The 15,183-nt window shown below is 39.7% G+C and overlaps 1 protein-coding gene and 1 pseudogene across 8 annotated transcripts in view; one reads left to right on the plus strand and one right to left on the minus strand.

The window, feature by feature from the left end:
- LOC132884570 (contactin-4-like) overlaps positions 1-15,183 on the plus strand; it is a 196,177-nt pseudogene that overhangs the window by 85,441 nt on the left and 95,553 nt on the right.
- Positions 1-15,183, minus strand: part of LOC132885032 (uncharacterized) — a 70,492-nt gene that overhangs the window by 42,786 nt on the left and 12,523 nt on the right. For 3 of the 8 annotated variants that reach the window (XM_060919273.1, XM_060919269.1, XM_060919274.1), the window contains exon 4: positions 13,823-14,209. The exons of 1 other annotated variant lie outside the window; for it this stretch is intronic. The gene's annotated coding sequence lies outside the window, so the exon portion shown is untranslated. Of the gene's footprint in view, positions 1-1,901; positions 7,107-10,099; positions 10,711-13,822; positions 14,210-15,183 lie in introns of those variants that run through there. 4 more of the 8 variants (XM_060919271.1, XM_060919267.1, XM_060919270.1 and 1 more) reach the window with 4 other exon arrangements.

Raw genomic sequence — 15,183 nt, forward strand, 5'->3', positions numbered from 1 at the left:
TTTAATATCATAGCTATTTTTCATTTAAAATTCACTGTGTTGAATTACAAATGCACAAAATATTACTATGTACTGTCCACACTCGGAGTCCATCAATCTTCATTCATTCATTCATTCATTCATTCATTCATTCGCCAGACTAAGTACAAATATGAGCACATATTTTTTGGTACTCACCTATACTGACACTGAAATGGTCATGAACAACCTAATTATAAGTATCATATCAAGACCAAAGTCAGTCCACGCTGGACACATCTGAACTGTGTTTCAATTTGGCCGAGTAGAGCAGCAGCGCTCTTTGACTTTAATCTGTTTTGGCAACTCCAGCATTTACTTATCAGTTATGAGTGGGTTAATTTATATTTTTTTTATGGAGAGAGATTTTGTAGTCTTTAATATTGTTAATTAATGGAATGAGCCTTGTTCAAGAGATTCCAGAATCTTCTGTTGACCACCATGCACGCCCTCAGCCAAGCTAAACAAACTCCATCCATCCATTATCTGTAGCCGCTTATCCTGTACAGGGTCGCAGGCAAGCTGGAGCCTATCCCAGCTGACTATGGGTGAGAGGCGGGGTACACCCTGGACAAGTTGCCAGGTCATGGCAGGGCTGACACATAGAGACAAACAACCATTCACACTCATATTCACACCTATGGTCAATTTAGAGGCACACTCACCTGTTCATTAACTCCTGCAAGATTCCTGTATTAATGTCCCTCAGTTTGCAACTCACACTCCTATCCACTTGATGTAATAAGATGATCAGGAAGGCTGTTCCAGACTCTACCATCATAGTTGCATAGCTAATTATTAACTCTCTCTGTGCAATACTTTATAATGTGCAATACCTCACTCCATAATGTGAAACACAACACATATGCCTCAGGACTGTGCACCTTACACCCTCACCTTTTTTTTTCTTTTTTCTCTTTTTTCCTTCTTTTCTACACGCTGTTTGCACTGTTATTGGAGTTGCTTTTAATCTCATTGTACATGGGTATAGTGACAATAAAGGCATTCTATTCTATTGTTTATAATCATGTTTTATTGCCTAGCAAGTGTTCACTTCAGTTTTGGTTGTTACTTTGTGCTATTAGTAGCACCCCCCACACACACACACACATTACTTGTATTGTAGTTCGTCCTCTTTTTCACACAGTTTGCAGTTTGCTTTGCTTTTATTGCCATTAGTAATCATGAAATAAGCCCAGATGGCTCATTTCGACTTACTTCATATCGTATCACATGGTAATGGAAGTTGGTGTCAGAGCATTTTTCATGAGTACGAGTACCAGGATCAGTACTGATGCATCCCTACATCATAAAATATCACTTTACAAGGCTGAGCTTTACACTGCTGTAGACATCCAGGAGTGAAGTTTGAGCCCTTTTTAAGATTATGAGCTTCACAATGTCTTATGTATGTGGAAAAGGTTTTATGTTATGTCACAGAAGCCGTTTTAGTGTGACTTTCTTTAAAGCCCTTATAAAAGGGAGATGGTGATTCATCCAATATCTTTTTTTTTTTTCCAGCAGAAGTTCAAAGTGTTTGTCATATGCACAGTAAGGACATGCCCTCTTGCACAATGAAATTCTTAGCTTGCTGTCCACCATGAATGCTGATTACAAATAAATAAATAGGTGGAAGAAATAATACAAAGTAATGGCAATATAGTGCAAAATAAAAGCAAAAAAAGAAAAAAAAAACACCCAGTATAGTACAAAATAAAGGTAAACATAGTGCAAAATAGGTAGTGTAATACAAAAATAAGTGGGGGACCCTGCCATTTGTAGACAGAGGGCAGGTTGTTTTTCCTCTCTCCTGCTTCAAAATAATATTATTAATTAAAAATGCAAAACCAGCAGGGTTTAATTTTTGTTCTATATTTATTTTATTTCTTTTTGGTTTGTATATGGTGTATACAATTTTTTACATTTAAATAAGAAATGGGAATTCATCAATGTGGCATTATTCAAATTAAAATTGTACCAATAGAACATTAGTTCTCACAACAGCTGCCCCATATTCCATGTGCAGCTGCCTCAGACATGTTAATCAAAGGAACACTGACAGCAGTACAGAGCCACCACGGTTGCACTTTCAAACTCGTTCAGTCTTTTATCAGGAAACAGAAAATCAGAGCTTTTAAAATGACAAGGGATTTGTGATCAAGTTCAGTCAGCAGTGTTAGAGCCTTGATATTGGTAAACAGTTTGCTCCTCGTTGACTGATAACAGCGCGCACGCACACACACACACACACACACACACACACACATCCACTAAGCAAAACAGAAATATTGGACACAGAGATACAGAATACAGAAAAATACATCACCCTACAGTTAAAACATGGTCCATATTGAGAGTAATAACGGGTAAAAATAGTAGCACACAACATTTAGTGTATTAGCAGAAAGATTTGCAAAAGTTAATGAATCATTGTTACAGAGGTTGAACATAGCAGGTTTGACATGAGAATGCTTATACATTTTCACAGAAAAATGTACAAATACATTGATATTTCTTTTGTTATGAGGTTTACTGTTTTGCTGTGACATGCTATGTGTACAGTCCTTTGTTTACAAATAATTAATTAGTGCTTCCACTTTCAAAATGTGCCATCAGAAGGATGTTTATTCAGCATTTAAAGGATATACGCAAAACCTTTATTTTTAAATAAATTTAATATATATTAAATTTATATAATATATAAAATAATATATAATTAAATATATCAAATAATATATATTTTTGAGAGTTAAAATCGACCGAAAGTTGGCATTCGAGCTGCCCCGCTGAGCCAGCCAGCCCTGAGTGCGTGACATCACAGCGATAACCAGTTTTAAGGCCGAGGCCTTTGATAGCTATAGACCAAAGCCATATCAATAAAAATATATGGTAAAAGTAAGAAATATAGTGGAGGAAATAATTTGATCCCTTGCTGATTTTGTAAGTTTGCCCATTGGCAAAGATATGAACAGTCTATAATTTTAAGGGTAGGTTTATTTTAACAGTGAGAGATAGAATATCAAAAAGAAAATCCAGAAAATCACATTTTATAAAATATATAAATTGATTTGCATTTTGTTGAGTGAAATAAATATTTGATCCCCTACCAACCATTAAGAGTTCTGGCTCCCACAGACCAGTTAGACACTCCTAATCAACTCGTTACGTGCATTAAAGACAGCTGTCTTAAATTGACACCTGTATAAAAAAAAGACACCTGTCCACAGAATCAGATCAATCAATCAGACTCCAACCTCTCCAACATGGGCAAGACCAAAGAGCTGTCTAAGGATGTCAGGGACAAGATTGTAGAGCTGCACAAGGCTGGACTGGGCTACAAAACCATAAGGAAGAAGCTGGGTGAGAAGGAGACAACTGTTGGTGCAATAGTTCGAAAATGGAAGAAATACAAAATGACCATCACTTGACCTCGGTCTGGGGCCCCACGCAAGATCTCACCTCGTGGGGTATCAATGATCAGAGAAAGGTGAGAGATCAGCTTAGAACTACATGGGAGGAGCTTGTTAATGATCTTAAGGCAGCTGGGACCACAATCACCAAGGAAACCATTGGTAACACATTACGCCGTAATGGATTAAAATCCTGCAGTGCCCCCAAGGTCCCCCTGCTCAAGAAGGCACATGTGCAGGCCCGTCTGAAGTTTGGCAATGAACACCTGAATGATTCTGAGAGTGACTGGGAGAAGGTGCTGTGGTCAGATGAGACCAAAATCGAGCTCTTTGGCATTAACTCAACTCGCTGTGTTTGGAGGAAGAAAAATGCTGACTACGACCCGAAGAACACCATCCCCAGTGTCAAGTATGGAGGTGGAAATATTATGCTTTGGGGGTGTTTCTCTGCTAAGGGCACAGGACTACTTCACTGCATTAACAGAAGAATGGACGCAGCCATATACCGTAAAATCCTGAGTGACAACCTCCTTTCCTCTGCCAGGACATTGAAAATGGGTCATGGATGGGTCTTCCAGCATGACAATGACCCAAAACATACAGCCAAGGCAACAAAGGAGTGGCTCAAGAAGAAGCACATTAAGGTCATGGAGTGGCCTAGCCAGTCTCCGGACCTTAATCCCATAGAAAACCTATGGAGGGAGCTGAAGCTCCGAGTTGCGAAGCGACAGCCTCAAAACCTTAATGATCTAGAGATGATCTGCAAAGAGGAGTGGATCAAAATTCCTCTGGACATGTGTGTAAACCTGGTCATCAACTACAAGAAACGTCTGACTGTTGTGCTTGCCAACAAGGGTTTTGCCACCAAATACTAAGTCTTGTTTGCTAGAGAGTTCAAATACTTATTTCACTCAAAGAAGTGCAAATCAGTTTATATCTTTTACCGGTATATGAAGTTATTTTCTGGATTTTCTTTTTGATGTTTTGTCTCTGGGCAGCACAGTGGTGTAGTGGTTAGCGCTGTCGCCTCACAGGAAGAAGGTCCGGGTTCGAGCCCCATGGCCGGCGAGGGCCTTTCTGTGCGGAGTTTGCATGTTCTCCCCGTGTCCGCGTGGGTTTCCTCCGGGTGCTCCGGTTTCCCCCACAGTCCAAAGACATGCAGGTTAGGTTAACTGGTGACTCTAAATTGACCATAGTCAACTTACAAGCAGAACAGCCATTATGAATGTGGGGTAGAGGTTCTGTGGTGTGGTGTAGGCACTGAGGGGCTGAGTCGTAGAAATCCAGACTGAGAGATTGAGTTTCGTGGGAAGGATTTATAATCTAGATTTTACTACAAACTTCAGAATGTCCTCACTGAGTGCAGTGTTCTTAAAAATGAAGACCTTCCATTGACCTTCACACTTTATAACCAAAAGTTTGTGGACACATGACCATGCTGTGAAATAAGCCTTATGGGAATGGCTTTCCACTAGATTTTGGAACGTGGCTGTAAGGATTTGCTCATTCACCCACAAGAGTATTAGAGAGATCATACACTGATATTGGGTGAGGAGGCCTGGAATGCAGTCGGCATTCCAATTCATCCCAAAGGTGTTCAGTGAGGATAAGTTCAGGGCTCTGTGCAGGACGCTTAATTTCTTCAGCCCCAACATTAGCAAACCATCTCTTTATGGACCTCACTTTGTGCAGAGAAGCATTATCCTGCTGGAACATGTTTGGGCCTCTTAGTTCCAGAGAAGGGAAATTGTAAAACTACAGTATACAAAGACAACCTGTACAATTGTGTACTTCCAAATTTGTGGCAATATTTTGGGGAAGGCCCATATTAGGATGTGATTGTCAGGTGTCCACAAACATTTGGCCATATAGTGTATTTATTAGTGCTGTCAAAAATGTCGCGTTATTAACACGTTAACTTGACTCAATTTTAACGGCGATAATTTTTTTATCGCGAGATTAACGATCTGTGACATGTAGGTTTTTCATAAGCTTTTGAAACTGCCAGGAACTTGGAACAGAGACTAACGATAGCAGCTAGACTGTAATGCCACGCCCCGCACAGCCAGAGTCCTCTGCCCTCCCCCGAAGAGCCACGGTGCTCGGCTTAGGTTTTGTTTTCCCATCGGCGGCTCCAGCCCCACTTTGCAGTGGCTGTGACAAGACGTGTTATGCTCTGCAATAAAAAAAAAAAAAAAAAAAAAAAAAACATTGGTACAACCAGTGTTCGAACTATGCCGATATTTTCTGGGGGTCCCTTTTTTTCCCTTGGGGGGGTGCTTGTGCTTGTCTCAGAGCGTGGATCTCCATCGCGCGCTCACTTCGGATATGCAAATGCTTCCCGTTACACACGATTGCTATGTCAATAAACATCATTTTGCCAATATTTTAGAGACCCCCCAACATTTCCCAAATCATGTTTTCAAGGGATCTCATGTCTGTTTCAGGGGATCTCGGATCCCCCGAGTACCCCCGTAGTTCGAACGGTGAGCAAGCCCATTCACTTTTTTATGCTGATAAGAGAATTACATGGTTTTTCATGTGACAAAAATGTGCAATTAAATTGCGATTAATCGCGAGTTAACTATGACAGTCGCGACATTAATCGCGATTAAATATTTTAATCGCTTGACAGCACTAGTATTTATTAATGCAGCTAATGTTATAAAGCTATGCTAAACCAAAATCTAAACAAACTTTATATTAACATCATTAACCACAAATGAAACATTGAGCTCTTTTAGTTTTAGAAAGCTGCCATGAAAAAAAAAAAAAGACAGTTTTTCCTTGTGAGGACCAGCCAAATGTAGACACAAGTTCAACCCCCCACACCCCCCCACACATTTCTCTACTTATTATAAAGCCAGAACTGAAATGAGATCATCAAGTGATCAGGATTCAGCCACCTGCAGGCCCTTGTAAAGCATCTCTTGATTAGTCATTGTTACTAGGCATGCAAATAATTACACATCAGTATTCACAGACAAAATCAGACCATCAGTCATTAATCTTGCTCTGAGATTCTACATGATGTTAAAAGAAAAGGTTCACCATCGTTTTTTTTTTTTTTACATTTACCCCACCTGAGACTTATGATGGGTTGAGGTTATTACTAGTGTGATATGACTTCTCTTTCAGACTGTAGACGTATTCGAAAAGTTAAATCATGATTTATATTAACCTGTTATGAGTCAAAAAGCCAACATGTCAGAACAAAAATGCAAGGTTAGATTTAAGGAAAAAAAAAAAAATCCTTTTAACCCCTTCAATGCCCTTGGATGAGTCATGTACATCATGAAATATTTTACCGCTGTGCCTTATGACGTACGCTACTAGTCATAAACACCTTTTATGTACCTTACATGGCACATTACTTTTACTTCACAGTGGCACATATGAATTACAGTCAATGCCGAAAACATTCTTCTGTCATAAGGCACAGTGGTAAAAGATTTCATGACGTACATGACTCGTCCAAGGGCATTGAAGGGGTTAACAGAACCAACTAAAATTATAGTTCCTCCACTGAGTATGGATGCCATGGTGGGTGAGAGCATTGTTCTGCCATGTAGGGTGTCCAGAGAGTCCAACATGGACCTCATCTTCAAGTGGTTCTTCAATGGGAAACTTGTCGATTTCAGCCGCCATGAACACTGAAATGATTGGAGGGGTACATCTCTAAAGATAGATATCCGACACTCTATGAATGTCTGAGTGCCATAATGCTTTTACATGGTATACAGGTTCTTTCCTGAAAGCTTTAGAATAAAGCAATGCTTTTGTGCATCTGTGGCTGAAAAAACTTCAAGACAATGCTCTTTTGTAGCTCTATTGTTTTCTAGTGATCAGGGACATGGAGAAGTGCTTTGTCTGGCTGCTCAGTGAGGAGAAAAGCACAAATCTGTCTGATTACAGGATTTGATCCACACATAAGACATGAAAAAAAAATTCTCCCAGGAAGAGGGCCTTCATTTTCATTTCTTGCTCATAATCAAAAAATGTGGACTTGCTCGCCAGAAAACAAGTAAACCTAGACATCTTGATTAGCTTTTTGTTATGCATTTAAAGTAATTCATTATTTCATTGCTATGACTGTCTGGCTTTTGTTTCTTAAACACTTTGTTAGGATCCAATTATGGTTATATAGACCCCCTCACTGACATCACCCGAAACCGGAAGTAAACAGACCCTGCGCCATTTTGGAAGACCAACAAACTCGTGATAACGGCAGCGGTATGTGAACCCACGAGAATAAAGTGGAGTGGCAAATGACTTAAACAAATCTGAACTGTTTTATTTATGATTTATTGGCCCAACAGTAGACTTGAAAGAAACCTGTGTGAGACTTGGCAAAAAACTGTGGATATAATGGATAAGTCTGTGCATGATCTGTGGACACTTTGAGGTAAGCAAACACAAGAAATTCAGATTTAAAACATGCTAAATTGGCCTCAAGTTGATAACTGTATGAGGAGCAAGCCTCCCAGACTTCTACAATTTAATAATAATAAAGGATGGTTTGGGGCTTGGTCTCCCTCCTATTATATAAATAAAACATAGTTGTTGTGTAGGCATATATCATAAATACATATGTATAATTTGGATAAATTAACCTAAATTATGGATACCTTAATAGTAACAAAAAGTATTAATTTTTCAACTGAAAAGATATATTATTAAAAGATAAATATCAACAAGATTACCTTGGCCATAACTATGTGTAGGTTATTCTTAATAACAGCTGTAATATCACGAACCAAGCCACTAACAACATAATTGTAAGCCTGTAGCCCTTTGTAGGCTTTCAAGTCATCAGCAGTGTAGGCACTGGGTGTAAACAACAAATAGTTTACAATGTCTGGGTAGCAAACAGATGGCAGAATTGGTGTCCGGTCCTCCTTATGTATCTGACATGGAGAAATAATATAAATCGTGCTGCCTACCAGATTACAGTCGTCTGTTTTATTGTATCAGTACTAGTATCACTTACTATACTCATCAGTCATAGATTAGTCCAGTACAACATGACCAGCTTGCTTTTTTCCATTTGACTGCCGCAAGTTTTTTCAGGCTGGTACAGTCAAAAATTGAAAAAAGTTTTGGCCTACTAAACTAGTCATCGATTCTACTAGTGTATTAATTGGAGTTGACATGAAAACGTTAGGTAAAAACTTTAAACCAGTACAATCTCTTCTTCAAAGTTTCACCAAATGGTTTTATTTATGCAATTTAAAGCTCATAATACTGTATAACTTTGGTTGAGTAAAAACACGGAGCAAAAACATGGCTGAATCCTGAATGACTCCTATTTGTTTAAATAGGGGACTACATAGGCGGCAAAATGTAGTTTCTTTTTCCCTGCCATGGAAGCGCACTTGTATACCGAGGAGGAAAGCAATTTGCATTACAGCCATGAGGCGGCTCGGCTCGGTTTTCCCTTTCGGGCGCTCTCGTTTTCTGTTAGAATTTGGTAAAGAAAAAAATATATATATTATTTACCAGCTTACCGGGTCCATTAACATAAATCTGACAGCTGACAAGGTCGGGATATAAACAAACTTTTGTGTTAAACTGTGTGCTTGGATTCACATAATTTTTTTCTGAGTCTTATCATATGGGTCAAACCCATCAATCACAGCCAGTTTCTCCACATACCGTGCCCTTTCTGCAGCTGGTAATGTACTCACATAACCCGAATTATCATCCATCGTGTCACTTTACTCTCGCTCGTACTTTGTTTTATATTGTGAGTGCATGTACTTGGTCTTCCAATATGGCGCCTAACAAAATCTCGCGGCGCGGTGACGTCATGTGAAAGGGGTCTATATGGAGATTGTTATACTGGAGTATTTCTATCAGTGTTGTCATTTCAATATCAAGTTTCCATCACAAAAATGTTATCTGTCATAAGAACATAATCCTTGTGAATCTGCACCACAGACCGCTCTGTGCGACTTACACCACTAGCAATAGCGATGAAGTGCTTAAATCATTGCCTAGGCTACTGATATAGAGGGTTCCCGCATGACGTCACCGCGCTGCGAGATTTCGGTAGTCGCCATATTGGAAGACCAAGTACACATCTATGCAAGTACATTCATACATAAAACAAACTACACCTGAAATGTAGCCAGGGCCGGTTCTGCCCTAATCTGGACCCGGGTGCAACATCGCGCAACCCCCGCCAAAAAAAAAAAACCCCACAAAAAAACCACAGTCTAAATCAGGACAACCAGTGTTCGAACTACGGGGGTACTCGGGAGATCCGAGATCCCCTGAAAGAGACATGAGATCCCTTGAAAACATGATTTGGGAAATGTTGGGGGGTCTCTAAAATATTGGCAAAATGATGTTTATTGACATAGCAATCGTGTGTAATGGGAAGCATTTGCATATCCGAAGTGTTGTGTTTACATCAAAGATAAAATAAACCGATATGACAACGACTGCTGCTGCCAGGTTGGTTGTTGAGTAGCCTGACGCCTGACTTTTTTTTTTTCTTGCGTGTGGTATCATTGTTGACGCGAGGTTGTTTTTTGAACATGCCAATGCGGACACGATTTCCCCTGATGAGTTATGACTTCAGACGCGATGCGTGTGTGGAGGTGCGGAGTCCGCGTGATATGTGCGCAAGATAGGCTTCTTGTGTTTGGAGATCCGCGCTCCGAGACAAACGCAAGCACCCCCCCCAGGGAAAAAAAGGGACCCCCCGAAAATATCGGCATAGTTCGAACACTGAGGACAACCATCACATAACTATAAACATTTTATATCAACTATTTTAACTAAATGGGCTATAATAAATAAGCCTGCAGGCAGCCACGGCGGGCTGCCTCAGAAAAGTAACCATTCAATGACACAACTGAAAGCCTGCAGCCACGGCGGGCTGCCTCAGAAAAGTAACCATTTGTCCTACCTTAACTCGTTTTGCTTTTTCTGCCTCCTTTTTTGTATTTTCAACCCTGCGTTTATTTTATTTCCTTTTCTGAAAACCCGATTTGTGTCCAGACATTTTGTTCTGCTACCAACGAACTAACTCGTCAGGTCTCGTCTCTCGAGTCCGCGATGAAGGGCAACAATTGATACATTTTTACAAACAACCAATAAACAGCCAATAGGGAGGTTGCAACATTCAGGCTCTCCTTTGCTCACAGACACTCAGTAATGCACTTATTCTCTGTCTCCTGGCAGAAAGCTCCTTGGTTTGCTTGTGTCTCAATCACAGCTGGTATTCTGTAGAAAGACTTCTTTTCACCTTTCCCATCAGCTTTGTTGGAACACCCTAACACAGCACAAAAGTTTACCATTGTAGGTTTATGATGAATCAAGTGCCTCGTGGGTTTAAATTCCGCGCGCTGCCGTTATTTCCCCCTAATCACGAGTTTGTTGGTCTTCCAATATGGCGCAGGGTTTGTTTACTTCCGGTTTCCGGTGACGTCAGTGGGAAGGGTCTATAAAGGTGTTATATTAATTGTGCAAATAGTAAATAGTGGCTATATAAAAAGGTTAATAGGCCAGATAAGACACAAGTTCTTGTCCTTAATCTCAAAAGAATGCTAATGTTACTGTGTGTATCACATGCTAACAATCACTTGAGCTTGTTGTCACCCATGTAAATATGTCTATGCATATAACTTTATTATGTTTTAAATGTCCCTTGCTAGAAAGAAAGAAATCTTTTGGAAGAGATGTGCTTTCCTGGATTAGATTCTGATGAGTTTTGACCAGTTACAAAAATAAGTGCTTCCACTTTTAAAATGTGCCATCAGAAGGATGTTTAATCAGCATTTAAAGGATATATGCAAAACCTTTATTTTTAAATAAATTTAATATATATTAAATTTATATAATATATAAAATTATTTATTTTTATTTATATAAATATATATATATATATATATATATATATATATATATATATATATATATATATATAATTAAATATATAAAATAATATATTTTTGAGAGTTAAAATCGACCGCAAAGTTGGCATTCGAGCTACCCCGCTGAGCCAGCCAGCCCTGAGTGTGTGACATCACAGCGATAACCAGTTTTAAGGCCGAGGCCTTTGATAGCTATAGACCAAAGCCATATCAATAAAAATATATGGTAAAAGTAAGAAATATAGTGGAGGAAATCATTTGATCCCTTGCTGATTTTGTAAGTTTGCCCACTGGCAAAGATATGAACAGTCTATAATTTTAAGGGTAGGTTTATTTTAACAGTGAGAGATAGAATATCAAAAAGAAAATCCAGAAAATCACATTTTATAAAATATATAAATTGATTTGCATTTTGTTGAGTGAAATAAATTTTTGATCCCCTACCAACCATTAAGAGTTCTGGCTCCCACAGACCAGTTAGACACTCCTAATCAACTCGTTACGTGCATTAAAGACAGCTGTCTTAAATTGACACCTGTATAAAAGACATCTGTCCACAGAATCAAATCAATCAATCAGACTCCAACCTCTCCAACATGGGCAAGACCAAAGAGCTGTCTAAGGATGTCAGGGACAAGATTGTAGAGCTGCACAAGGCTGGACTGGGCTACAAAACCATAAGGAAGAAGCTGGGTGAGAAGGAGACAACTGTTGGTGCAATAGTTCGAAAATGGAAGAAATACAAAATGACCATCACTTGACCTCGGTCTGGGGCCCCACGCAAGATCTCACCTCGTGGGGTATCAATGATCAGAGAAAGGTGAGAGATCAGCTTAGAACTACATGGGAGGAGCTTGTTAATGATCTTAAGGCAGCTGAGACCACAATCACCAAGGAAACCATTGGTAACACATTACACCGTAATGGATTAAAATCCTGCAGTGCCCCCAAGGTCCCCCTGCTCAAGAAGGCACATGTGCAGGCCCGTCTGAAGTTTGGCAATGAACACCTGAATGATTCTGAGAGTGACTGGGAGAAGGTGCTGTGGTCAGATGAGACCAAAATCGAGCTCTTTGGCATTAACTCAACTCGCTGTGTTTGGAGGAAGAAAAATGCTGACTACGACCCGAAGAACACCATCCCCAGTGTCAAGTATGGAGGTGGAAATATTATGCTTTGGGGGTGTTTCTCTGCTAAGGGCACAGGACTACTTCACTGCATTAACAGAAGAATGGACGCAGCCATATACCGTAAAATCCTGAGTGACAACCTCCTTTCCTCTGCCAGGACATTGAAAATGGGTCATGGATGGGTCTTCCAGCATGACAATGACCCAAAACATACAGCCAAGGCAACAAAGGAGTGGCTCAAGAAGAAGCACATTAAGGTCATGGAGTGGCCTAGCCAGTCTCCGGACCTTAATCCCATAGAAAACCTATGGAGGGAGCTGAAGCTCCGAGTTGCGAAGCGACAGCCTCAAAACCTTAATGATCTAGAGATGATCTGCAAAGAGGAGTGGATCAAAATTCCTCTGGACATGTGTGCAAACCTGGTCATCAACTACAAGAAACGTCTGACTGCTGTGCTTGCCAACAAGGGTTTTGCCACCAAATACTAAGTCTTGTTTGCTAGAGGGTTCAAATACTTATTTCACTCAAAAGTGCAAATCAGTTTATATCTTTTATATGAAGTTATTTTCTGGATTTTCTTTTTGATGTTTTGTCTCTGGGCAGCACGGTGGTGTAGTGGTTAGCGCTGTCGCCTCACAGGAAGAAGGTCCGGGTTCGAGCCCCATGGCCGGCGAGGGCCTTTCTGTGCGGAGTTTGCATGTTCTCCCCGTATCCATGTGGGTTTCCTCCGGGTGCTCCGGTTTCCCCCACAGTCCAAAGATATGCAGGTTAGGTTAACTGGTGACTCTAAATTGACCATAGGTGTGAATGTGAGTGTGAATGGTTGTCTGTGTCTATGTGTCAGCCCTGTGATGACCTGGCGACTTGTCCAGGGTGAACCCCGCTTTTCGCCCGTAGTCAGCTGGGATAGGCTCCAGCTTGCTTGCGACCCTGTAGAACAGGATAAAGCGGCTAGAGATAATGAGATGAGATGTTTTGTCTCTCACAGTTAAAATAAACCTACAGTACCATTAAAATTATAGAATGTTCATTTCTTTGTCAGTGGACAAACTTACAAAATCAGCAAGGGATCAAATAATTATTTCCTCCACTGTACCATTACCGACTTGCTCAGCTAAGACTGATTTGACTTCATTGATTGTGGGTTGACTCTCATTAAAACAGGATAGGTGTTATAACTTATGCAACATACATGTACATGCATGCATTTTCACTGAAAAAATGTAAAAGGCTAATTAAATAAATCAGATGAACTGAGACAATCACATTCTGAAGCAAATTAAATAATCTTATACCAGTAACTTAAATACACAAGTTACATGTATTAATCTAAATGCAGGTAAACGTGTTGTTTTATATCCAAATGAGAGTCTGAGCTTACCCATCTGTGTTCTTGCTTCTCAAAGGCCGATCTTGTGGCCGATTGTTTTGAAACAATCTGACTTTCAGTTGTTCATTCAGTTCTCCATTAATTCGCTTCTTCCACGTAAGGGCAAGATGGCAGCAATATCCAGTGGCGAAATCAGATGGCTGCTCCACTCATTCTCCATTTTCTCCATATTGCATACTCTGCCATTACTGCTCAGCTCAGGCAATTACTAAAACCCAGGACGGAACAGAATGTCAGCAGTTTTAGCAACAACCACGGGGAGGTAACTGCCTGAGCGATAACTGCCTGAGCGGGATGTCACGTCCCATTCTGTCCTGGGTTTTACCAACAACCCTCGGCTCACACTCTGGGAGAACTGGTGCAACTGAACTTACTTTCCTTTAAAAAAAAAAAAAATGTAAAATAAAATACATGAATAAATAAATACTTTCCTTTTCCTGTAGTTTTCTTTTCTTTTAATTGTTGATACTGGACCCTCTTTCAATACAGGCTTATAGCCAACACTCCTCAACAGATCAGACGTCTTGTACGAGTCTTCAGTAAAATGTGCAGAGCAGAGGAGAGACCACTTCGTAGGCGCCCAATGTCCCTGTAAACTTCTTGCAAAACGCATCCAAATCTTTGCAGTTTGAACATTCTTGGGCCATGAATACAACGTAAATCCACCTTCTGTCGTGTTGCTGCACCATCCAGCAACACATCTATGTGGCATGGCAATAAATTAGCTTAAAATGGAGGACTGGAGTTGCAGTCAGCTCTGTGCTTTAGTATAGCGGAAATGGTGATGAGACCGATAGACTCCCTGCTGTGATGTTACGGACATCAAGGTCATTCACTCAGACCACTACCTATATGAATCACTTTAATCATAAAAATTACTATATTAGATTTATTGTGAACTCTTAAAGCTATTCCTGTGCCATTCTTGAGGTCTCAAAACATTTATAAACGAAAGTGAGGCCATGGCTTTGCGTATCTCCTTTAAGCTGGGAAATATTGATGGATACTAGTGGACACTATTATTTTGGTCTGAGAGTCACAGGTCATAATATAGATCATAGTATATATATATATATATATATATAGGACATTATATATATATATATATATATATATATATATATATATATATATATATATATATATGTATGTCATGGTATAGATAAATAAGAAAAGTAAATGAAAAGAAAGGGAAAGAATACAATAATAAAACAATTTCTGTGCTTTCCATATCAAGAAGTTTTCCTTATTTTGGACTGTATATTGGGTTGTAGGACAATAAAAAGTTGTTTGTTTCCTCCATATTTTCCCATTTAGTGTATACAACGTTTATAAACATAACAGAGATGATT

The sequence above is a fragment of the Neoarius graeffei genome, chromosome 4, assembly GCF_027579695.1.
Source record: "Neoarius graeffei isolate fNeoGra1 chromosome 4, fNeoGra1.pri, whole genome shotgun sequence".
Lineage (NCBI taxonomy): Eukaryota > Metazoa > Chordata > Actinopteri > Siluriformes > Ariidae > Neoarius > Neoarius graeffei.